The sequence below is a fragment of the Thamnophis sirtalis genome, unplaced genomic scaffold (genome assembly GCF_051295495.1).
Source record: "Thamnophis sirtalis isolate CommonGarterSnake01/CBP01778 unplaced genomic scaffold, rThaSir2_p1.2 scaffold_4, whole genome shotgun sequence".
NCBI classification, from domain to species: domain Eukaryota; kingdom Metazoa; phylum Chordata; class Lepidosauria; order Squamata; family Natricidae; genus Thamnophis; species Thamnophis sirtalis.
Window position 1 is genome coordinate 126,923,941 of NW_028261384.1, and position 24,757 is coordinate 126,948,697.

At 41.4% G+C, this 24,757-nt stretch overlaps 1 long non-coding RNA gene across 1 annotated transcript; it reads left to right on the top strand.

Annotated features, from left to right (window-relative positions):
- Window positions 1-24,576, top strand: LOC148046449 (uncharacterized). Its single transcript, XR_015696276.1, has 3 exons — window positions 1-138; window positions 23,103-23,257; window positions 23,997-24,576. It is a non-coding gene; the product is annotated as an uncharacterized LOC148046449 (long non-coding RNA).
- Window positions 24,577-24,757: the final 181 nt, after the last annotated feature.

The following is a 24,757-nucleotide window of genomic DNA, read 5'->3' on the forward strand; positions in this document are numbered from 1 at the left end:
CGCTGGCACACACACCAGTCATTTACAACTGAACTTCCAGCCGAGAAATGAAATGAACTGGCTTGCGGGCAAGAATCCATCAAGAAAACTTCCCATGCAGGAAACATCCACTTAAGTAGAAAGGGATTTTCTTGCAAGGTAATTATTTTCCTTATTTTCCCTTACTCAATCCAACAAAGTCACTCTTTATTCTTCTAGAGACTCTGAAGATAAGTAAGTTTGGTTTAGGAAGCTCTGCAGCTAAGCAGGGACTTGGATCTGTTTTTGATTTGTCCAGGGGCTTTGAACACACCTTTCCATGACTAAAGAGATGAGATATCAGATAAGAGGGAGTCAAGCTATTCTCCAAAGCACCTGAGGGCAGGGCAAGAAGCAATGGGTGGAAACTAATCAAGGAGAGAAGCAACTAAGGAGAAATTTCCTGACAGTTAGGACAATTAATCAGTGGAAGAACTTGCCTCCAGAAGTTATGAATGCTCCAACACTGGAAATTTTTAAGAAGCTGTTAGATGACCATTTGACTGAAGTGGTTTCCTGCCTAAGCAGGGGGTTGGACTAGAATACCTCCAAGGTCCCTTCCAACTCTGTTATTCTATCATTCTAATTTTCAAAGTTGGTTGGTAGCTTTAGCAAACATTTGTTTTGTATAGTTTGGTTCTGACAGATCTGACTTTGGATATGGGAAAAGAAGAAGAAAACCAATAATGGGAGTGGGGGCTTTTGGAAAAGAAGGTGCAGGCCTAAGAAAGACAAAGTCACGAGAAAGAATTTCAGAATTACTCTGCCACGATTGGGTTTTCGTGGAAGTTGGGAAAGGGAGGAACTCGGAGGCTTTTAAGGTTCTGTGAAAAACAGAAAATGCTCCAGGGCAGCGAAGAGACATTCCTGGTCTCTATCTGCTTTGCCTGTTTCTCGATCTTGTCTACTTTGAAGGGGTGGGAGGTTGTGAACAATACTACAATGTTCCAAGGAGAAGGCTGACCTGTGAAAACTCCTTGGAATTTGACCTGGGGATCTATAGCACATTACATGTAGTGCTTGACTTACAATTGTTTGTTTAGTGGCTGTCTAACTTTGACAACAATATTGAAAAAATTAACTTCTACCCATTATTTTCTTCCAATCATTTTTGAATTTTTATCCACAATTCCTTAGCTTTGGGACATGACCACCACATATGACAGAAGGTCCCCTGTTGGTGGTTACATTTCCAGCAGCTTGGAGGTCTCTTTGGGAACATTTTGGCCAATCTCGCTGGGGGGTAAATGCCACCTACAGAACATTTTGTAGATATTTTCCTTGTATGCCGCCAACATTGTCAATTTATAATTTCCCCCCCATAATTTTTCCCCATACTCCAATTCAATGTTACACCCAAAATTTGTAGCCCAAATCCCCATTGGTTCCTCCACTGTTTCCTCCTCCATTTTTTTATTTTAAAAGAAAATTGTATGTTTTTGTGATCATTTTTTTCTTCCATCCCTGTTATGATTCATTTGTTCATTTTGAAACCCATACTGTCCTAAATCTTTTTTGTATTTTGTTTGAATCTGTAGGTACGGCCACCAGTCTATTTCAATTGCCTGTGATTTTAACTCTTGATTTGTTTCTAATTTTCCTTGCCCATCCAATAACTCTTTATAGGTCAGTAGCCTATTCAAATCTATTATGTTGGGGTAGATCATTGCTTCCATGGTATAATCATTGTTTTCACACTTAAGACCATTGCAGCAATCCCATGGTCACATGATCAAAATTCAGATAGTTGGCAACTGGCATGTATCTACGATGGTTGCAGTTTCCCGGGATTATGTCATCTCCTTGTGCGATCTTCTGACAAGCAAAGTCAATGGAGAAGTTAGATTCACTTAAGAACTATTTTAGTCACTTAACTGCTGCAGTGATTCACTTAACAACTATGGCAAGAAAAAATGGGATGAAACTCACTTAACATCTGCCTTGCTTAGTAAATTCTGGGCTTGGTTGTGGTTGTAAGTCAAGAACTAACCATCTAAAGTCCAACATAGAGCTGAGGTGATACAGTAGTTAGTGTGCAGTACTTCAGCAGAAGTGGTATTCAGCAGGTTCTGACCAGTTCTGGAGAACCGGTAGCAGAAATTTTGAGTAATTCAGAAAACCGATAAATACCATCTCTGACCAGCCCTGCCTCCATCTATTCTCCGCCTCCCGAGTCCCAGCTGATTGGGAGGAAATTGGGATTTTGCAGTGACCTTCTCATTCCACACCCACCAAGCCATGGCCATCAAGTCACAACACGCCCACCAAGCCATGCCCACAGAAAGTTAAAAAAAAATTGAATCCCACCAGCATACTGCCGGCTACTTCAGCTGATTGCTAGCTGCAGTTTAGCAGTTCAAATCTCACCGGCTCAAGGTTGACTCAACCTTCCATCCTTCTGAGGTCGGTAAAATGAGGACCCAGATTGTTGGGGGCAAGATGCTGACTCTGTAAACTGCTTAGAGAGGGCTGTCCAAGCATTATGAAGCAATATATAAGTCTAAGTGGTATTGCTATTTTGTTGGGTGGAAAAGGGACAGTGCAAATCCATTTCTTTCATAGCTGTAAAATCACCCAAACTGGGAATGTTAATTTGGAGGAGCCCAAACAAAGCCTGATCTCTATTCCACTCCTTCTTGGCAGCTAGGCCAGCCACTCAGTGTGTGTGTTTGTGTGTGTGTTTGTGTGTGTGTGTGTGTGTGTGTGTGTGTGTATTTATGAGATTCATTATTTCAAGGAAAAGCCAGGCAAGAATGAGAGAAATCTCAGTGCAGGGAACAAGGAGGCTATGATTTGCACACAGGGAGGTAGGCGATGTTCGGGAACTCAGAACGTGGGTAGCTGAAGCAAGAATAAAACTGAAGGAGTTTGGAAGCCAAGACAAGATGCTTGTTACTTGTCCCTTCTTTACTGAGCCTGCTGGGGGGAAAAAAAGTCTAGCCTACAATTAGCACACTGTTTCTACCTCAAAACATGAAAAACAATGTGGGCTGCCTTTGATCCCTTCCTTTCGCTAATGGAGCAGCCAAGATCTGGATTATGAACTTAATGGGTTGTGACTAAGAGCCATGGTGGCGCAGTGGTTAGAATACAGAACTGCAAGCTACGTCTGCTGACTGCTGGCTGCAGTTTGGGAGTTCAATCCTGACTAGCTCAAAATTGATTCAACCTTCTATCCTTCCAAGGTGGGTAAAATGAGGACCCAAATTGTTGGGTGTAATAGGCTGACTCTATAAACCGCTTAGAGAGGGCTATAAAGCACTGTGAAGTGGTATATAAGTCTAAGTGCTACTTCTATTTAGCAGTTAACCCAGATGCTCATGAACAACCACTTGTGAAGACCCAGAATCCTTCAGAAGAGGCCAGAGTGGGATATGTTAGAGCACACAATCAGAGCCCCGATCCTTTGGATTCAATGGATCATTAGGAGGATGAGGATGATCCTTTGGATTCAATGGATCACTAGGAGGAGACTCTATGGTGGGGGAACTGGATTGCTGGTCAGCAGAGGAAAAAGGATGCCACACTAGGAGGAGACTCTATGGTGGGGAAACTGGAATTCTGGTCAGCAGAGGGAAAAGGACGCCACACTAGGAGGAGATTCTATGGTGCGGGAACTGGACTTCTGGTCAGCAGAGGGAAAAGGATGCCACACTAGGAGGAGACTCTGTGGTGGGGGAACTGGACTTCTGGTCAGCAGAGGGAAAAGGATGCCACACTAGGAGGAGACTCTATGGTTGGGGAACTGGACTTCTGGTCAGCTCCACTTCTGTTTAAGACCTTTGTGGCTCTTTGAATGTTTAAGGTTGCTGACCGCTGGTTTAGGGTTCTAGATTCAGCCAAGGCCAGCTGAAAATAATGAGGAAGAAACAACTTTCATTCAAAATGTTCTGGGCTTCTATTGGGGAGCGGCTGTGACATCAACTATTCTGTACAGGACACAATAGTTTTGCCTGATTCTGGATTTGGTTTAGTTCCAAAGCACGGGTAATCCTCAATTTATAACCATTCATTAAATTAGAAGTTACGATCGATTTTCATACTTATGGCCACTACAGCATCCCCATGGTCACATGGTCCAAATTCAGAGGTGTGGGAACTTGTATGTATTTATGACTATTGCATCCCGGGGTCATGTGATCACTTTTTGTGACCTTCTGAGAATCAAAGTGAATGGGGAATCCAGATTCCCTTAACAACCAGATCTCAGATAGTCCTCAACGTACGACCACAACTGAGCCCAAAGTTTATGTTGCTAAGTGAAAAATTTGTTGAGGTTTTTTTTACTATTTTTCTGACCGCATTTGTTAAGTGAATCACTGCAGTTCTAAAATTAGGAACACAATTGTTAAGTGAATCTGGTTTCCCCATTGAGTTTGCTTACTAGGAGGTCACAAAAGGTGACCCCAGGAGATTGCAACCATCATAAATATGAGTCAGTTGTCAAGTGTCTAAATATACATTACATGATCATGGGGATGCTGCAACAGTCATAAGTGTGAAAAATGGTCATAAGTCAATTTTTTCAGTGCCATTGTAACTTTGAACTGTCACTAAATGAATTTTTGTAAGTCGAGGACTACCTGTACTAACTTAACAACTACAGTGATTCACCTGTGGCAAGAAATCTTCTAAAATAGGGCAAAACTTATTTACCAACTATCTCGCTTAGCAACAGAGATTTGGGGCTCAATTGCCATCATAAATCGAGGATTACCTGTACCTTCTCTTGGAAAAAGGGATGCGGTGGCTCAGAGGCTGAGACACTGAGCTTGTCGATCAGAAAGGTTGGCAGTTCGATGGTTTGAATCCCTAGCGTCGCGTAACGGAGTGAGCTCCCATTACTTGACCCAGCTTCTGTCAACCTAGCAGTTCGAAAGAATGTAAAAATGCAGGTAGAAAAATAGGGACCACCTTTGGTGGGAAGGTAACAGCATCCCATACACCTTTGGTGTTTAGTTATATTGGCCACATGACCACGGAGACATGTTAGGACAGTGCTGGCTCTTCAGATTTGAAACAGAGATGAGCAGTGCCCCCTAGAGTTGGGAACGACTAGCATATATGTCCGAGGGGAACCTTTACTTATCTTGAAAAAGAAAGCTTTGAAAGGGAATGGTGACAGAAATCTTCTTCCTTGTTAACTGCTTTAATCTCAAGGGAAATTCAGAAGGAGAGGGAAGTCAAAAAGCAGCTTCCTCCAATCTTGCTAAATTACTTCTGAGTGAAGCATATGAACTTCAGATCAGGCATTCAACTTTCTTCTTCCTGATCTCGCTCTTTTCCTTCCTTTATTTTTAATTGAACAAACAAAATGTCAAAAAAAAGGGAAGAAGAAAAATAAACCACAGTTAAAAATAAAAAGGGAAATAGAGATTTGTTTTCTCACAATTTTGTTAAAAATCATATTCTACAAATAAAACGACTACATAAGGCAGAAATATATTTTAAAATACTTTTTAAAAAAAATGTGTTTGCATATGTATGCTCCCCCCTCTCTCACACACACAGAAAGAGAGAGAGAGAGAGAGGAAAGAGAGGGGGGGAGAGAGGAAAAGAGGAAGAGTGAGAGACAGAGGGGAAAGAGAGGAAGAGAGATGAAAGAGGGAGGGAGAGAGAGGGGGGATTTAAGAATAAATACAAATAAACATCCTAATTCAATATTTCTAATCACAATACATGTACAGAACAAGGATGCTAGATAGCTAATAAGGGAGACCTTATTCAAGGATGCTTGAATGCTAGATAGCTAATGAGGAAGACCTGACTTGCATGCATATACATAAATACACACACACACACACACACACACACACACACACACACACACAAAAGGTGGATTCCTGCTGGCATTATTGGCATTAATAAAACCCTATACCATTTTAGACAAATGGTTATCCAATCTCTTCTTTAAAACGTCCAGTGTTAGAACATTTACAACTTCTGTGAATGTTCCACTGTTTCATTGATTAATTGTTCTAACTGTCAGGAAATTTCTTCTTAGTTCTTGGTTGCTTCTCTCCTTGATTAGTTTCCACCCATTGCTTCTTGTCCTACCCTCAGGTGCTTTGGAGAATAGCTTGATACCCTCTTCTTTGTGGCAGCCCCTGAGATATTGGAACACTGCTATCATGTCATATCTAGTCCTTCTTTTCATCAAACTAGACATACCCAATTTCAACAACCGTTCTTCAAATGTTTTATTTTCCAGTCCCCTAATCATCTTTGCTGCTCTTCTCTGCATTCTTTCTAGATTCTCAACAACTTGTTTACATAGTGGGTCCAGTATTCCAAGTGTGGCCTTATCAAGGCCTTACCAAGGGACTATTAACTCTTCATGTGATCTTCACTTAATTACTTTATAGAATTTGTGGTTCAATCACTTAAGTCATGCCCAACTCTTTGTGACCCCCATGGACCGTATCATGCCACCCCCACCTCTGTCCTCCACTGTCTTCTGGAGTTTGCCCAAATTCATGTTCATTGCATCATTGACACTCACCTCATTTTTTGCTGCCCCCTTCTCCTTTTGCCTTCAATCTTTCCCTCGTTTCCATTGAGTCCTCTCTTCTCATTTGGTGGCCAAAGTGTTTGAACCTCAGCCCCTTTTCCTTTTCTGTAGCGTAGTTGAGTGTGGATTAGCTTTTATTAAAGTACTTAGAAATTCTAAACATTTTGAAATCGATAACAATGGTGGCGATGATGGTGATGATGAAACAACATCTGTATAATCATGACATCACCAAAAATATTCAAGGAGGAAAAAGAAGATCAACATCATCTTAAACGTAATCTTGGGTCAGAAATTGATTAAGCTATGTGTTGTGGCCCGCCAGCAGCCAGCAGAGCTGGAAGCAGATTCAGAGAGAGAGGAGGTTGGGGAGGAACATGGGCCAGTCCTGGAATCTGGGGAAGGCTCTGATGAGGGCTCTGTGTTGGAGGCAGAGAGGGGGCCAGAGCCTCGAGAGGCAGACATCAGTGAGGCAGACAAACATCTGGAAATTGTTCCCAGTATGTGCATGCACAGAGTTACCAGATGAAGGGAATGACTAAATTAACAGGGGTCGACTTGGGAGTAAGGCCAGATGATGAATGGCCCCTCCTAGAGGAAATAAAAGAGGAGCAAAAGGGGAGTGGAGTTTGCAGGAGAAAATTAGTTCGCTTAATTGGTTTGTGAGTCTCTGAGACTCCTTGCCAAGTTCTGCAGATATCGGCCTGTCAGCTCTCCAAGCCAAATAAGGTCTGTGACTGTAAATCCTCCCTTGAAAAACTTTGTTGGATGTGAATGAGCATAATTTACAGTCAATTAATAAAAGAGGTTTTTGCCAGGACCAGGAGTTTATTTCATGATCTTGGGAAGTTCTCAGTCAGAACACTATTGTTTGATTTACTATGGCTTGTTGAATAAATCACAACTGGCTGGAGTTTCACAATGCGTACTAAACCACAAATGATGATCCGTGAACCACAATGGCCAGAATCATACTGCCTTCTGAACCCAAACCAAATCCATGATGGTTTGGCAAGTTAGTTTTGAAAGAAATTACAGAAGAAATCATGAAGTATGGTAGAAACCACCAGTGGAACTCCAACTTGAATGTCAGAAGGGTAACCATTTCTTGAAAGTTTGTTCTATTTTCGCACTAACATTGAAAAGCCACAGTATACAAATACAATCATGGAAATTAACACATATTGTATTTCCCCCCTCCCCCTCCCCCTAAATCCCCACCTCCCTTCCCTCCCCCCGACTTCCCAAAGACCATACATGGTATAACTTTTGAACAATCACAGTCTAAAATATCTCTACATTGAACTCAGCTTCTTACTGTTACCCAAATTTTAAACAATTTAAATTATTACTGATACTAAGCATAAGCTATCTGGAGTTTCTTAGTCCCATATTTACTTTTTATGTAATCAATCCATTTTTTCCAGTCTCGTTTATATCTCTCGTTTGAATGTTCTTTAAGATATGCTGAGATTTTGGCCATTTCGGCTAAGTTCATAACTTTCAAAGTCCATTCTTGAATTGTAGGTAAATCTTTTTTCTTCCAATACTGCGCCACCAAGAGTCTTGCTGCCGTTATTAAATACAGAACCAAATTAGTCTCTGCTGCTGCAAAATCAATACATATACCCAGTAAAAACAACTGGGGGGTAAATTTTATCCTTCTTTTAAAGATGTTTTGCAGGATCCACCATATTTTTATCCAAAATGCCTTGACATTACGACATGTCCACCATATATGAAAATATGTAGCATCACAAGAACCACGTCTCCAACATTTAGGTTGAACATTTGGATACATAGAGGCAAGCTTTTTAGGATCTAGGTGCCATCTATAAAACATCTTATAAAAATTTTCTCTCAAGTTTTGTGCTTGTGTAAATTTCACATTTCTTACCCAGATTCTTTCCCATGTTTCAAGCATTATTGGTTCCTCGATATTCTGAGCCCATTTTATCATACAATCCTTAATCAGTTCTGTTTCAGAAGCCATCTGTACTAATACATTATATATCCTCTTTATATGCATTGAGCTTTGATCTCTTATTTGTTTAAACAAATTATCCTCAACTTTTACAAAGCCAATTTTTTAATCTGTTTTCCACCTAGCCTGTAGTTGACCATACTGAAACCACGTTTGAACTACCTTCTCTTCTTTAAGTACCTCTAAAGATTTTAGTTCCATCACCCCTCTTTCTGAGATAAGAAGTTGTCTATAGGTGGTTCTATCGTGTTTTTGTTCTACATTCATATTTTCAATTGCATGTCTAGGAATTGCCCACATGGGCACTTTATCATTTAATTTATGTTGATATTTTTTCCAAACCCGCAATAAAGCATTTCTTAAGATGTGATTTTTAAATTTCTTATCCGTTTTTTTTGTTAAATAACAGGTAAGCATGCCAACCATATAACAAGTCATATCCCTCGATATTCAAAATTCTGTCATTAGTTAGATGAATCCAATCACTAATTGCAGATAATGCCACTGCGTCATAGTATAATTTTAAGTTAGGTAATTTCAATCCTCCTCTTTCACGTGCATCTTGCATTATTTTCATCTTTACCCTCGGCTTCTTTCCTGCCCACACAAATTTGTTGATACCCTTCTGCCATTCTAAAAGATTCGCATCTCTTTTAAGTATTGGTAACATTTGAAAAAGAAATAAAAATTTTGGTAAAATGTTCATTTTTACTGCCGCTATTCTACCCAGCAAGGACAAATGCAGTTTTTCCCACCTTTTCAACTCCAACTGTGTACTATGCCAAAGTGATTCATAATTATACTTGTATAATTTCCCATTTGAGATTAAAATATTAACTCCAAGATATTTAACTTTTTTAACTACCTCACATCTTAGCATCGCCCCCAGTTCTTCCTTCTGTTTGATAGTCATATTTATAGCTATTATTTTGGTTTTTCCTAGATTTATTTTAAATCCCGAGACTTGACCATATTGATTGATCGTATTCAATAATACCCTACTAGTTTCCTGCGGTTGTTCCAATATTATAACCAGATCATCCGCAAATGCACGGACTCTATATTCTTGCTGTCTAATTTTAATCCCTTTTAGACCGCCCAGGCCCCGTATCTTATTCAACAGTATTTCCAAAGTTATAATAAACAATAATGGGGACAGAGGACAGCCCTGTCTTGTACCTTTTTCTATTTGAAAGGAGTCTGTCAGACTTCCATTGACAATGATCTGGGCTGTTTGCTGCTGATATATTGCACCAATTGACCGTAAAAAGCCATCTCCTATCTGCATTTTTTGCAATGTCTTCAGCAGGAATTGCCAATTAACTCGATCAAAGGCTTTCTCCGCATCCAAAAATATGAATGCGGCCGGGATTTGATTGTTCTTTCCCAGGTATTCTAAAGCGTTGATGATTAATCTAACGTTGTCCTTCATCTGTCTGCCCTGTATAAAACCAGTTTGATCGGTATGTATCAGTTGCTGAATTACCCCCATTAGCCTATTTGCTAATATTTTAGTAAAAATTTTATAATCTACATTGAGTAATGAAATAGGTCTGTAATTTTTTGGTTGGGTAAGGTCTTGGTCTTCTTTGGGTATCAACGATATGAACGCAGTCTTCCACGAAGGAGGCACTTTCCCTCCCGATTGAATTTTATTGAATAGTTCTCTGAGGGGTTCTACCATTTCTAACTGTAGATTTTTATAATAAACAGCTGTTAAACCATCTGTGCCTGGTGCTTTCCCTAACTTTAATTGTTTAATTGCCTGCAAAATTTCCCCAGAGGTTATAGGTTGATTCAGCTTATGCCTATGTTCTTCTCTAACTAGGGGGATTTTCTCTTTATCTAGGTATTTGTCTATATCTCCGTCCTTAATTTTATCCCCTTTATACAACTCTGTAAAAAATTCCCAAAATACCTTTTGAATCTCTTCCTGTTGAAACACTTCCTTCCCTCTGTAACACAATTTGGATACATTTCGAGCTTTCCTTTTTTTCTAATCTGATAAGCCAACCACCTACCGGGTTTATTTGCATTGCAGAAAGTATTATGTTTAGCATATAATAAACTAGTAGCTACCTGGTCAGAGATCAGCATATCAAACTGAGATTTTAATATAGCAATTGTTTCCCTAATCTTTGTATCTCCTGGATTCAATGTTAATTCTGACTCTTTCCCTTTAATTTCCTCTTCCAATTCTTTTCGTTTTTGCCCTTGTTTGTGTCTATGTATTTTGTTTATATTCATTAATACTCCTCTCATATACGCTTTGCTTGCATCCCATACATATTCCAAAGATGTACCCTTGTTCATATTGAGAACAAAATATTCCGATAGCAATTTTTTACAATCATTAACATACTTTTCATATCTAAATAAGTTTTCATTCAACCTCCAGGACCTTCTTGCCTGGGCTACCCTTCCCAATTCCATCCAGACTGGATTATGGTCTGAAAGAACTCTCGCCATAATCTTTGTCTTCTTCACCCTACAAAGTAAATCATTTGTAATTAGTATAAAATCAATCTTTGAAAGAGATTGATGTCTATTGGAAAAAAAGGTAAAGTCATATTCTTCTGCATGCCTCTCACGCCAAGCGTCTCGCAATTCAAAGTCGTCCAGCATGTCAAAAAAGGGTTTGGGTAACTTAGCTCGAAATTTGGTGTTCGGGCGAGCTGTCTTCTTATCTCTTTTGGTGTCGATCACGCCATTCCAGTCACCCAATAATATACAAGACTCAAAGTCCCACTGTACTAATTTAGCATGGAGATTTCTATAAAATCCATCTTGTTGTTGATTAGGAGCATAAATTCCCAAAAGTAACGTCTTTTTCCCTTCTAAGATTAAATCTAATGCAATATATCTTCCAAAGGGATCTGCTTCAATTAGCTCAGCTTTAATGTCTTTTCTTAAATATACTACTATGCCATTTTTCTTTTCCATGGCTGAGGTCGCAAAATGTTGGCCCAGTTTGGGGTTAAACAAATATTTTTGATCGGTTGATTTGATATGAGTTTCTTGCAAGCAAATTATATCATTCTTAAACTGTTTGAGATAATGAGATATTTTCTTTCTTTTCTGTGGAGAGTTCAGTCCGTTAACATTCCATGTCAAAATCTTAGTTGTCATTTTTGGTTGCCTGAAGCTTTTTTAGAGCCTCCCGCAAGGCCTGTCTCACCTTTGGTTTGGCTCCTCCCACAGCTTCTGAGCTTGTTGCAGTAGCTCCTTGATCAGTGGCCAACGATTGTTGAGATTGTTGCATAGTAGCTTGTTTATCCGTTTGTCTGGTGGTCTTACGGTTGGATCTTTTTTCCTTGACTCCTTGCCCTTCCGGAAGAGGGAGATGATACATTTTATCTGATGGTTGTGTGGTTTGCTGTTTATCTTGTTCGTCTCATGGTTTTTCACCATATCCCGAAGGTTCAGGGTATCCCATCTTCAGAATCTTATGATAGAAATCACGAGCTTTCCATACAGAGCTGAGATGATATCTTTGTTTGTCCATTGTAACTATAATACTGAATGGGGCATCCCATCTGTACTGTATCTGACGCTTTCTGAGCTCTTCCACCAGAAAAGCATAATCTCTTCTGGGTCTTAGCATCTGAGGTGGCATTTCTTTCAAAACAATCAGATCCTGTCCACCAATTTGAAGCTTAGTATTGTAAGACTCTTGTAGTATCATATTTCTAGATTCTCTTGTAACAAAGTATATTACCACGTCTCGGGGAAGTTGCCTTTGTTTTGCCGCCCATGAGTTAACACGAAAAATCCTGTCAATCTGCCAATCAAAATTGGATCCCGGTTTTCCCACCAGACGATCAAAAGCTTCAGAAAACATTTGCTTTAAGTTCTCCTGCTTTTCTTCACGCAGCCCCCTCACTCTTAATGCAAGCTCCATCTGCTTATACTGTATCATAATAATTTGTTTTTCAGCATTATCAATTTTTTGTTCCACCACTTCAGTTTTGGATATCAGGTTAGTTTTAGCTTCATTGAGAGTTTCTAAATTATCTTCCATTCCAGAAATATATTCTGTTATCACATTTACAATTCCCATCATATTATCATTCATTTTAGTGGCCCTGGTATCGAATTTGTCATATAGAACTTCCATCTCATTCCTTATTTCATCTTTGAAATCTTTAAGCATTTCTAGATTCTGTTCTCTGAATTCTTTAAACATTTCTAAGTTCTGTTCTCTGGATTCTTTGAACATTTCCAGAAAAAATTCTTTTGTTAGTACATCTCCACTAGGGGGCATAGATGGTGGGGGCTGCAACTTTGTACCAGGTATGGGAGACGCTTTTGGAGGTAATTTGACAGAGGTTGATTTGGATGCCATTATATTTTGGTTTTAATTATTTATTCTAAATTACTAATCCACTGTGCTATGTGGAGAAAAAGAAATTCCTCCCCCCCTTTTTTTCCTTCTTTTTTTTTTTCAAGGGGTTTTACGGAGGATTTCAAAAGAGAAAGTCCGTTTGGAATGTTTGGAATGTCTCTGTCAACAACAAAGAGTCTTGAAAGCTTTAAGGGAGTAGCTCTAATTAAATTATAAGAGATTGTTTCTTTGATTCTGTAGCAGGAAGCCGGAGATAACAAATGCAGAAGCTGTAAACGCCATTTTGAAGACAATTAAACAAAGGAGGTTTTTATAACATTGAAGCTGGTATTTCAGATAGAGAAAGGTTTCAAAGTTCACAAGTTTGGTCTTTGCTCGTATTGATTTTTAATAGTCTCTTTTCTAAAGATTGTCCTAAGGGGGAGGGGTCCTGTCTGGTGCTGTGAATAACAGCTGTGAAGTTCAGGTCGGAGTTGAATGACTCAGCTTTGGGTTGATCCTCCCCCTCCGTCCACAGCTCACAAAAAAACAAACTGTGAACTTCAAAGAAGATTCTTACCAGCTGAGATTCCTCACTGCTTTTTTCTTGTCTGAAAAAAGAGTTATCTTCTTGATATTGAGTAGATAACGAACCTGAATTCTGGGGGCAGCTCTGTTAAGCTGCTGACGGCGACAGACCACTCCCTGGAAGCCCATTTCTTGAAAGTTTGTATGTAACAAACAGACTCCCTCTCCTAGGAAAATGAAATATTCTAGGAAATATTAAAAAGTCAGAATATTATATTTCGCTGGATAAGAAATGAAGAAACATGTTTTTAGGCAGGAAAGAGACTCTCTCTTTACAGCCCCCCCACCTTTGTCAATGGGCCATTAAGGCCTGAGCCAGCTTATTCTGCATAACAAAGATCTACCCCATTTCATTGCACCACCCACCAAGTTTCAACCAAGCTTAGCAAACAGGCAACTTACAGAGCTAGCTAAGACCTCTGCTAGCAACCAATCAGGATACTCTTCCTGTGCCCCAGGATATTCAAAGCCCAGGAGAGGGCATAAATCCAGGGACCCTCAGCCCTTTTCTGCTTAGGAACTCAAGCCATATGATTCTGCTCAGGAGCTCAAGCCAAGTGATCCTGTCCATGATTAAGCCATCTTTCCAAAGATCCTCCATGTTTCCAGTATCTTTTTACCCACTTGGAACTGGATCCAGATAGACATATTTCTTCAAACATGACCATACATTGCATGCTGAACCCAGATGTATCCTGTTCTTAAACCTCAGTTCACTGTTACCCTACTTCTCCTTTTAAGGAGCTCAAGAGGCTTCCCATGCCAGAGACCAGGTTCAGACCTGCTGAGACCCAGCCGAGTAGCTGAATCACATGCCTTTCAGACATTGCCCTGGGATTAAATCTCCCAACCTCATATCTTGGTGAGTGCATAGTTGTCATTGTTTCACACTGAAAGAATCTTCTAGCCTTCTGACATCCTGCTTGGAACTAGGCAAACCAGTTCTCCAGTTCTCCAGAACATCTTTAGATGATAGCCACTTCCTACTGTTGGGGCAAAAACAGGAGTGCAGGTCATGAAAGAGACACCTCTACCTCTGCTTTATTTTACTCTTCCTTTGTCTAAATCTGTTTGTACTATTTAGGAAGGATGACTCCAGGGCAAGAATCAAAAGAAGGAACGGAAGGAAAGTGCAGAAAAGAGACAAGAACATTGCACTAAGACTGTGCCCTCATAATATCCATATGAGATCTGCTCTGCAGTAGGATGAGGAAGCCGGCCAAAGGGATATTAAAATAGGATGGGATGGAATGGAACGGAACCGAACAGAATAGAATAGAGCTCTTTATTGGGCAAGTGTGATTGGACACACAAGGAATTTGTCATTGGTGCATATCAGGGGTGGGTTTCTCGCCCCGTTCCAACCGATTCGGTTGGAATGCGGCTGGCGGTGTCCTCATGCACATACACAGTGCACGCATGCGTACTAGAGTCTGCGCGACGCTCCAGCTGCTCCTGGACGATCGCGCAGGCGCTGTATGCGTCCTGCGCATGCATGGAAGCGCAGAACTCGTCAAAACTGGGTAAGGACCGCGGGCGGGCACGCCCTTCGCCGTTCCCGGAAGTTACTTACTTCCGGGTTCGGCAACCAACCGGTTCGCAGGGACCGCCGCGAACCGGTTGAAACCCACCCCTGGTGCATATGCTCTCAGTGTACATACAAAGACAAGGTACATTCATCAAGAATCATAAGCCTCAAGGCAAAACTTTTGGGGGAGTTAATTCCCACAATATACTGCTTTGGGAACAGGCCAGGCTCCCTGTGGCATGGGTGTATCCACAAAGCTAGTGCAGTAAACTGATCGAAATGTCAAGCACGGAGTTAATGAAAATCACATTCTATGAATTAAAGGAGAAGAAAACACTTCTCCCATTTCGATTTAAAAAGGCTCCCAATTTGGCCTATAGACCCACATCAAACTTGCAAGTGTTGGTTGGATGATAGTAGTGAAAAATCACTACTGATTTTTCAAATAAAGCTGGGAAAATGAAGTAAATGGAAAAATTTAAATTAAAGTACAAAGTTCAACTTTGGTGTTGGGGAAGACTCCTGAGAAGGGTCTATGGCAATTCACCACAGCCAAGTCACCAAAGCCAACTTGCCATGGCTAACTTGCCATGGTCAACTCACTGCAGGATGAGAGTTACACTAATATCAAAGAAATGGTGGAAGAGAATCATTATAGAAAAGATGCAAAAGGAGGGACAGAATGAAATGTGGATGGCAAAGAAATATTTATTTTTAATAATTAAATTGAATTGTTAAATTGCCCCACAGTGAGTTGTGCTGTAGTGAGTTAGCTGTGGTGAATTGTCCTGCACTGAGTTGGCCGCAGAAAGTTGACTGCAGCGAATTGTCCCATTCTGCCTGAGAATACTGTGCAAATTACTGGCAAACATTTGTTACTTATTCTTCATATTCCACTAAATTTATGTCCCGTTGTTTTTATTCAGCTAATAATAAAAATACTATAGCATAAATAATGTGATAATACAACATCTAACAGGAGAGATAAATTTCCAGGACAGCAAATAGAAATGGCTATCAATTACAGATTTTTGATTGTAGATTAAATGCACCTAAAGTATGTAAAATCCCGCATTAAACTATAGTATCAGCATAGGACGTTGCTTGTTTTCTATCCAGATCAGACACTTACTTGAGGCCACATAATTGTAATTCAGTCCAATCCAGTCCTCCAGCAGACACTCTTCAGGCTGAAAACGGGCTGTGCAGGGCCTCTGCATGGCTTGTTTTTGGCCAGCAGAGTGCTGCAGGAGGCCATGGAAGCTGGAAACGGGCCACAGGGAGCATATGTGGCTCCATCCTGGCCCATTTTGTCCAGCAGAGGCACCACAGGCCAGTCCTTTGATATTTCTAAACCAGCCCTGCAGGCTAGATCTAAGCACTCCGCACCCTGGATCCAGCCAGTGGGCCTTGAATTTGACACCCTGATCTATGTGGTCACAAGGAGTTGAAAACAACATAGTGAATTATATCAAAATCTCCAACACAATGAAAGCGTGGTCACCTCATGGCTGCTGCTGTGTTGCAATATTTTGAGGGACGGGGGAGAGTTTAAATGAAGATTGATTTAATGTGTGTGTGTGTGTGTGTGTGTGTAGCATTGCTCTAAAAAAGAAAACAGAGTAGAGGTAAACAGAAAAAAAAGGAGGAGATAGAGGAGTAAACCGAGCCGAGTTGGTGCAGTGGTTAGAGTGCTGTACTGCAGCCACTTCAGCTGACTGTTATCTGCAGTTCGGCTGTTCAAATCTCATCGGCTCAGGGTTGACTCAGCCTTCCATCCTTCCGAGGTGGGTAAAATGAGGACCCAGACTGTGGGGGCGATAAGCTGACTCTGTAAACCGCTTAGAGAGGGCTGAAAGCCCTATGAAGCGGTATATAAGTCTAACTGCTATTGCTATTGCTATTGCTATTGCTATTGCTATTGCTATTGCTATTGCTATTGCTATTGCTATTGCTATTGCTATTGCTATTGCTATTGCTATTGCTATTGCTATTGCTATTGCTATTGCTATTGCTAAACCAAACAGGTCTTGTAGCAACTGGGTTGTATTCTTTACAAACAGATTTCTGCTCATCTCTTCTCCCCACTGCTACATTTTCTGCCAAAAATGAACCAGTCGTGTTTAAAATTAGCTTCTGTTATTACCTCTTGGGGGGGGGGATGAGTAACTGACCTTAGGGAGGGTTGATCTAGTTCGTCCAGTTGATCCAAAGTACACTACAAACTGCGCTAACAGATGAAAGGACTCTGTGTTTATGCACAGAGGAACGAAGGAGAATATTTGTAGAATATTTGTAGCTCAGGGTTGAAATGAGGGGTCCTTTTATTTACTGTGTTTCCCCAAAAATAAGACAGGGTCATATTTTCTTTTGGCTGCCGAAATAAGCACTTGGCCTTATTTTGAGGGAGGTCTTATTATTTTTGAAGTGCAGGGGGGGCGCAAGCGTGGTCACCTCATGGCTGCTGCTGTGTTGCAATATTTTGAGGGATGGCTTATTTTGGGGGGAAGGCTTATTTTAGCGGATGCACTCAAAAGCCCGATTGGACTAATTATCCTGGGAGGTCTTATTTTCAGGGAAACAGGGTATTTGTTAATTAGTTTGTTTGTTTGAAAAGCATGTACAAGATAACCAGTATAGGCATGAACATAAATGTGAACAAAGGAAGTAAATACAGGTAAATGAGGACAATAAGAAAGGGACGATAGGCACATTGGTGTACTTATGCAGACCCCCTTTATGGACCTCTTAAGAATGGGGTGAGGTCCACTGTAGACAGTTTGACAGTTTGAGGTTGAAGCTGTGAGGGTTTGAAAATGTAACAATGGAGTTGGGTAGAGCATTCCAGGCCAACTTCTGTTGCTGAAGTCGTATTTTCTGCAATTGAGTTTGAAATGATTTATCTTGAGTTTGTATCAATTGTTTGCCCATGTATTATTGTGGTGGAAGCTGAAGAAGTCGTTGACAGGCAAGGCATGGTCTTTGGTGGTCTCTGAGCTTGGTTGTTTTCTTGCAGGTGTTTCATTACCCAAACTACATAACATCAGCAGTGCTGATAATGGGGATGATAATGATCTAGTTTAAGTAATGAAATATCTTCAGAAGAGCTGAGCACCTACGACCACTCTTGATCGGGAATGCTTCAACCCAGTGGTGGGATTCAATTTTTTTTTACTACAGGGTCGGTGGGTGTCGCTTGATGGGTGTGGTCTGCATAGCAGGGGAAAGATACTGCAAAATCCCCATTCCCTCCCGATCAGCTTGGACTCAGGAGGAAGAGAATAGATAGGGGCAGGGACCGTTAAAGATGGTATTTACCGGTTTTCTGAACTACTCAAAATTTCCACTACTGGTTCTCCAGAACTGGTCAGAACCTGCTGAATACCACCTCAGCTTCAACCTCCCAGATCCATTGGAAGGACAGTAAGGGAAAATGACACATCCTAATCCAGAATTTCCTGGATAAGCAGATTCCCATCATCTGCTCAGCTTTCACTCCCTCCCCCCTGCCTCGTGGCCCATGTCTCGGCAGGCCCAGTATGGCTCCATGCTGACAGCATAATGAGTATTTTGGTCCTTGGCCAAGCTCTTAATAGAATTTGCTCAATGGTATGTTTATTGACCAGGCAGAGTGTTGACGTATATGCATAGGTTTAGCAGTGGAGAAAAGCAACATGCTGAATGTGGGAAAGGACTTTGGGAAAAGGAAGAGAAAGTTGGGAAATGGAAAACTCAACCTAGATATACAGGTCCTTCCATTGTAATCAGGGATTTAAGCCACTCCCCAGTTCAGTCTGGGGCTGCCTTAATGTTTTGCTTTATTGCTAAACCACGGTGATCATAAGGGCATCCGGATAAATTATGCAGCTCAAGCAACCTCTTTTACAGAATATTGGACAAAACACAGTCGGTGGATTGCACATGGTACTGTTGTACAACAAGGTTTGCAAGACTGTGCTTATTTATGGAAGAATCCAAATAAAACACGAAGAGCTTAAAGGTCAAAGACAGAATGGAAAACATAGATGTCTCCTTTGGGACACTGCTATGTCTCTACAGTCTGTGGAGATTGATTGGTCAGACCCAAAAAACAAGAATGACACATGGTGATTCTTCGAAGTTGAGTGTAGGAAATGATCAGGCTGAGCCAAAGGGAGGAGTCAAATGCATCATCCATCCATCCATCCATCCATCCATCCATCCATCCATCCATCCATCCATCCATCCATCCGAATAGAGATAGAAAGGACCTTTGAGGTCTTCTAGTCCAACTCCCTGTTCAATACCTGCTCCCTATACCTTTTCAGACAAATGACCAGTCCCTTCTTAACAACCTCCAACAACTTCTGAAGGCCAGCTGCTCCACTGGCTAATTTTCTTCACTGCTAGGAAGTTATTCTTTAAGTTGCTCCTCTCCTTGATTAGTTTACATCTATTGTTTCTTGTCCTGCCCTCTGATGCTTTGAAAAGTTTTTAGAATAGAATAGAATGGAACGGAACAGAAAAGAATGGAACAGAACAGAATAGAATAACAGAGTTGGAAGGGACCTTAAAGGTCTTCTAGTTCATCCCCTTGCTTAGGCAGGAAACCCTACACCACTTCAGACAAATGGATATCCAACATATTCGTAAAAATGTCCAGTGTTGGAGCAAGTTGTTCCATAGATTAATTGTTCTGTCAGGAAATTTCTTCTCAGGTGCTTTGGAGAATAGTTTGATCCTCTCTTCTTTGTGGCCACCCTCAAATACTGGAAAACTGCTATCATGTCCCCCCTTAGTCCTTCTTTTCTCTAGACTAGCCAAACCCAAATCCTGCAACCATTCTTCATATGTTTTCAGTCATGAGTCCCTTCACACCAGTAGTGGGATTCAGCCAGTTTGCACCTATTCGGGAGAACCGGTTGGTAACTTTCTAAGTAGTTCAAAGAACGGATTGTTGGAAGAAATCTCCTTTTGTTTTTTTCCATTTTACAGGGCTAATTCTGTAAGAAAGTCAGGAAGGAGACATTCTGGTGTTGTTTCCATCCTAATCTTTATTGACCTGCTTACAGAAACTGCCTCTCTGGTTAACCCTTATTATATTGTAACAGCTAAGGCGAAGCACCCATCGACCTGAGTGACCTTGAGTTGGCCAAGCCCACCCAGTCACATGACCACCAAGCCCCATCTACCCAGATGGTCATTAGGCAGAGAACCGGTTGTTAAATTATTTGAATCCCACCACTGCTTCACACCTATAAGCTAATGAAGTACAGTCCACCTTGAATTCCTTTTGATTCTTATCTATCACCAATTTGCTTTGGCCCATTAGTAGTTCAGATTCTTGTAGGGAGCTTAAGATTGCCATAAATCTTTATACCCATTTGAACTGCCTGGATCTCTGATTTCCCTGGTGCCTGACACTGAATTCTTTATTTTTTCACCACTATAGACAAAATCTTACCAGACTATCTGCATTTACAATATACTCTATTAGGGGAGGGTTTTTTTCACTGTCCTTCTCTAATACAGGATGAGTTGCCTCTTCCTTCTCCAGAATGTACCCACTTCCTCATGAGAATCCACTTCCTCACTGCATTCCATTGAAGATTTTATATATATATTAAACAATAATGCCCCAGCTATACAAAAGTGCGTATAGTCAAGGCTATGGTTTTCCCAGTTGCAATGTATGGCTATGAAAGTTGGACCATAAGAAAGGCTGAGTGCCAAAGAATTGAGGCCTTTGAACTCTGGTGCTGGAGAAGACTCCTGCGAGTCCCTTGGACTGCAAAGCGATCAAACCGGTCAGTCCTAGAGGAGATCAAGCCTGACTGCTCTTTGGAAGGCCAGATCCTGAAGAGGAAACTCAAACACTTTGGCCACTGAATGAGAAGGAAGGACACACTGGAGAAAAACCTAATGTTGGGAATGATTGAGGGCAAAAGAAGAAGGTGACGACAGAGAATGAGGGGGCTGGATGGAGTCACCGAAGCAGCAGGCCTAAGCTTAAATGGACGCCAGAGAATGGTAGAGGACAGGAAGGCCTGGAGGAACGTTGCCCATGGGGGTCACAATGGGTCGGACATAACTTTGCAACTAACAACAATGCCCCAGCTATAAAAAAGTTTGAATACCCTGCTTTATACTAAAGTGGGAAAATCTGTTGCTCTCCAGTTAATGATGAACTATAACTTCCAGCAACCTATTAGTGCAAGACATTGGGAATTGTAGTCTGGAAATGTCTGGAAGCAAAGACAGATGTTTCCAAGGTTTCCAAGGGCTTGAAATAATTTAACAACTGGTTCACTGCCCTAATGACCAGCTGGATGGGTGTGGCCATTGTGTGGATGGCCAGGGGGCATGACAGGCAGCACTTGAGCCAAGGTGGCGCAGTGGTTAAATGCAGCACTGCAGGCTACTGCTAGATCAGCAGGTCAGCGGTTCAAATCTCACCGGCTCAGGGTTGACTCAGCCTTCCATCCTTCCGAGGTGGGTAAAATGAGGACCCAGATTGTTGGGGGCAATATGCTGACTCTCTGTAAACTGCTTAGAGAGGCCTGAAAAGCCTATGAAGCGGTATATAAGTCTACTGCTATTGCTATTGCTATTGCTATTGCTATTGGCCTCCTGCATCTTCCTGGGAGCAAAAACAGTCTGTGGGGGGCTCTGCACCCCCTCATGACTCATTTTGGGCCTAGTAGGCCTCCCTGAAGCCTCCCGGGAGCAAAAACAGGGAATTGGGGGGGGGACTCCTGGAAGGGGTGAGGGAGGAAGGGACGAGGTGGGGTCAGACAGCAATTTAACAACTGGTTCGCCCAAACCGGCCCAAACCAGCTGAATCCCACCACTTGATAGGGGCGCCTGGCATACTATGGTTCATGAGGTTGGGAAGAGTCGGACATGTCTTAGTGACCAAATATCAACAAATCCCAGCATGAACTGGGTGTCCAGTTACATTTTCAGCATCTGTAACAGCTTCCCTCCTGTCCATGTAATGTCCCTTAGATACATTCAGATTACAATCTCCACAATCGCACATCTGAAGGGTACCAGGTTAGGGATGGATGACCTAAAGGGCATAATTAATTAAATAACAAAATCAGATCTGGCAGAGCAATGGGCTCTCCATATTAATGAGGCATCTACCTGGATAGAACAAAGGATGCTTTTGATTGATAGAGGATGCAAAATAAAATGCTTTTTTTGTCAAGCTGCCAAGAAAGTTTGTCTGTTCGGACTCCTGAATTTCTTGATGAAATGAAAAGATACAGATTAACAAAGTTGGAAGGGACTTTGTAGGTCATCTAGCCCAACCCCTGTCCAATCAGGAGACTCTACACCATTTCTGACAGATGGCAGTCCAATTTCTTCTTGAAAGTCTCCAGTGATGAAGCTCCAACAACTTCTGAAAGGAAGCTGTTCCATTGGTTGATTGCTCTGATGGTCAGAAAATTTCTCCTTATTTCGTGTGGTCCCGCTACTGATAGTGAAGAAAATAGGATAACATTTCTGCCTGAGGGCCATGTCTTAATCCCATCACCCTGGAGCTGGGGGGAGCAGAGAGCTACTTTGTCTTTAAAACATGTTTCTCCAAAAAGCTAGGTAAATGGGTGGAAAGAAGAGAATATAAAAGAAGTGAAGTTTCAGAAAGACCAAGAAATAATAGTTAGGGAAGGAGGAAAGAAGAGACAGGATTTACCAGTAGAATAAAATGAAATATGTTAATATTGTTAATGACATATAGTTAACATGATATGAGGGAAATAGATTAATATTATTAATTGTGGTTAATTAACTAAGTAAAATGTTTATTGTAGAACATTAAATCTAAGGATATGTGTTATCTGTAGTAAAATACAACGAAAGATGGAAATGAAATATTAAAATTTGATAAGTTTGGAGGGGCAAATAATGATATTGTTTATTAAGAAAAAAATTAAGATGGAAAAAATGGAAAGAAATTATTGCCTGAAATTGAAAATGGAAATATGTTGTAAAATGAAATATGTATATGAGAAGATATTAAGGGGGAAAACCCGTGCAACATTCTGTTTATAAAAAAATATATATGTTACAAAAAATTAAAATAAAAACTTTGTTTAAAAAACATGTCTCCCCTTTTCTCATCCAGGGAAACATAACGTTCTGCCTTTTTAATATTTCCTAGAATATTTCATTCTTCTTGGAGAGCGGTGGACACCAACTTCCTACAGAGGTTAGGAACAGATAAAGGAAATTTGGAGCACAGGACAAACATGAGCATCCTCTTCCTCTTTTGATTGGTCACTTTCAGTTTTAACAACCCAGAAGGATCGACCTAAGGTAGCCAGTGTGGAGGGCGGGGGCTGCTGTTTTCTATCGTGCTTGAACTGGGAAAGGGAGGGGCAGGAAACGCACTGCTTCCTCCTTTTTCTCTGGCAGTTTTTTTGCAAGGAGAGAGGGCGGAGTAGGAAATTTGGCTAGCAGACGGTGGGGAGGGGGGAGGAATAGCTAGGAGGGTTCATCCCTTTATCACAACACCACATGAAGTCCAAAGTCCAGATGCAAATCAGGTTGACCAGATGCAAAAAAAAAAAAAAAAAAAACCAGGTTGAGTCGGCCAAATTTGGTTCCTTGTTATGCAGAAAAGAACATTTTCTTCCTTTGGGCTCAGTCTGGAGGCAGCTATCAGTGTAAAAGTGGACAGGAGCGCTAGTAAGATTGATAGGCTGATTCTATGGATGTTTTGAAAGAGGGTTTCAAGTTTCTTGTCCTCAGGGTTGAAAAACAAAACAAGAAGGCAAGGAAATGTCTTCCGTTTCTAAATTTAATTTGCACGTACGTTTAGCTGCTTTTTCTCAACAAAGGTCAGGAAACATGACTATAAGAGAGATTGAAATTGCAGACCAAGTGACCTTCATGCCAGAGATTTTAATGCCAGATTTCCTTAATACAAGTCTAACATTCATTCATTCTCTCTCTCTCTCTCTCTCTCTCTCTCTCTCTCTCTCTCTCTCTCTCTCTCTCTCTCTCTCTCTCTCTCTCTCTCTCTGTGTGTGTGTGTGTGTGTGTGTGCCTTCAGTTTTTTGACTCTTGGCCACTGGCTGGACCAGGGTCACCAACCTTCTGGACATCAGGGACCACTAAATTCATAATTTTAAATCCCACGGACCACTAATATGATCTGTCTAATGACCGGCTGGGTGTGTGTGACTAGGTGGTGGGCATGGCCAACTTGATATCACTCACATCGAGGGGTGCTTCGCCGGCCTCTACTCCTCCCTACTCTCCTAGCCCCTCCTCACCTCCCTCCCGGACTCCTTAGGGCCCCAACAGGAAACAGTTACTGGAGCTAAGCAGCCACCAGTTGGCAAAACAGCTCGGTTCAAATTGGATCTGACTAAGAAGGAGGCTCAGCAGAAGCACCTCACTGAAGACTATGAGCATAGGCTTTCCAAGCAGAGGGAAGACCTGTGGGAGTGCAAAGCCAGGTCCTGATGCCTGGAGGCTCAGTCGGCTGAGATGGTCAACCAGTACCAGGCCATGATGCAGTCCCACTGGAACAAGGCCCTCCCGTTCTTCGCCACCAGTGGCACTTCTCTCAAGCCTTTGCCCAAAGCCCCACACCAGGAGGCTGAAGGGAGGCTGCCCTCCGACCCACATAAAAAACCCTGAAGGAGACTCTCTGCAGCAACACAAATATTCATTGCACGAATGCTTCCCAGGGGTCGTAGTTAGAGGACTTCTGATTTAGTGCAATACAAAAAATGCAAATAATTTTTCGGAGGACCACCAATATTTTCTCGGTGACCATCTGTCTGTATAACTCCCTGCAGTTTTCTT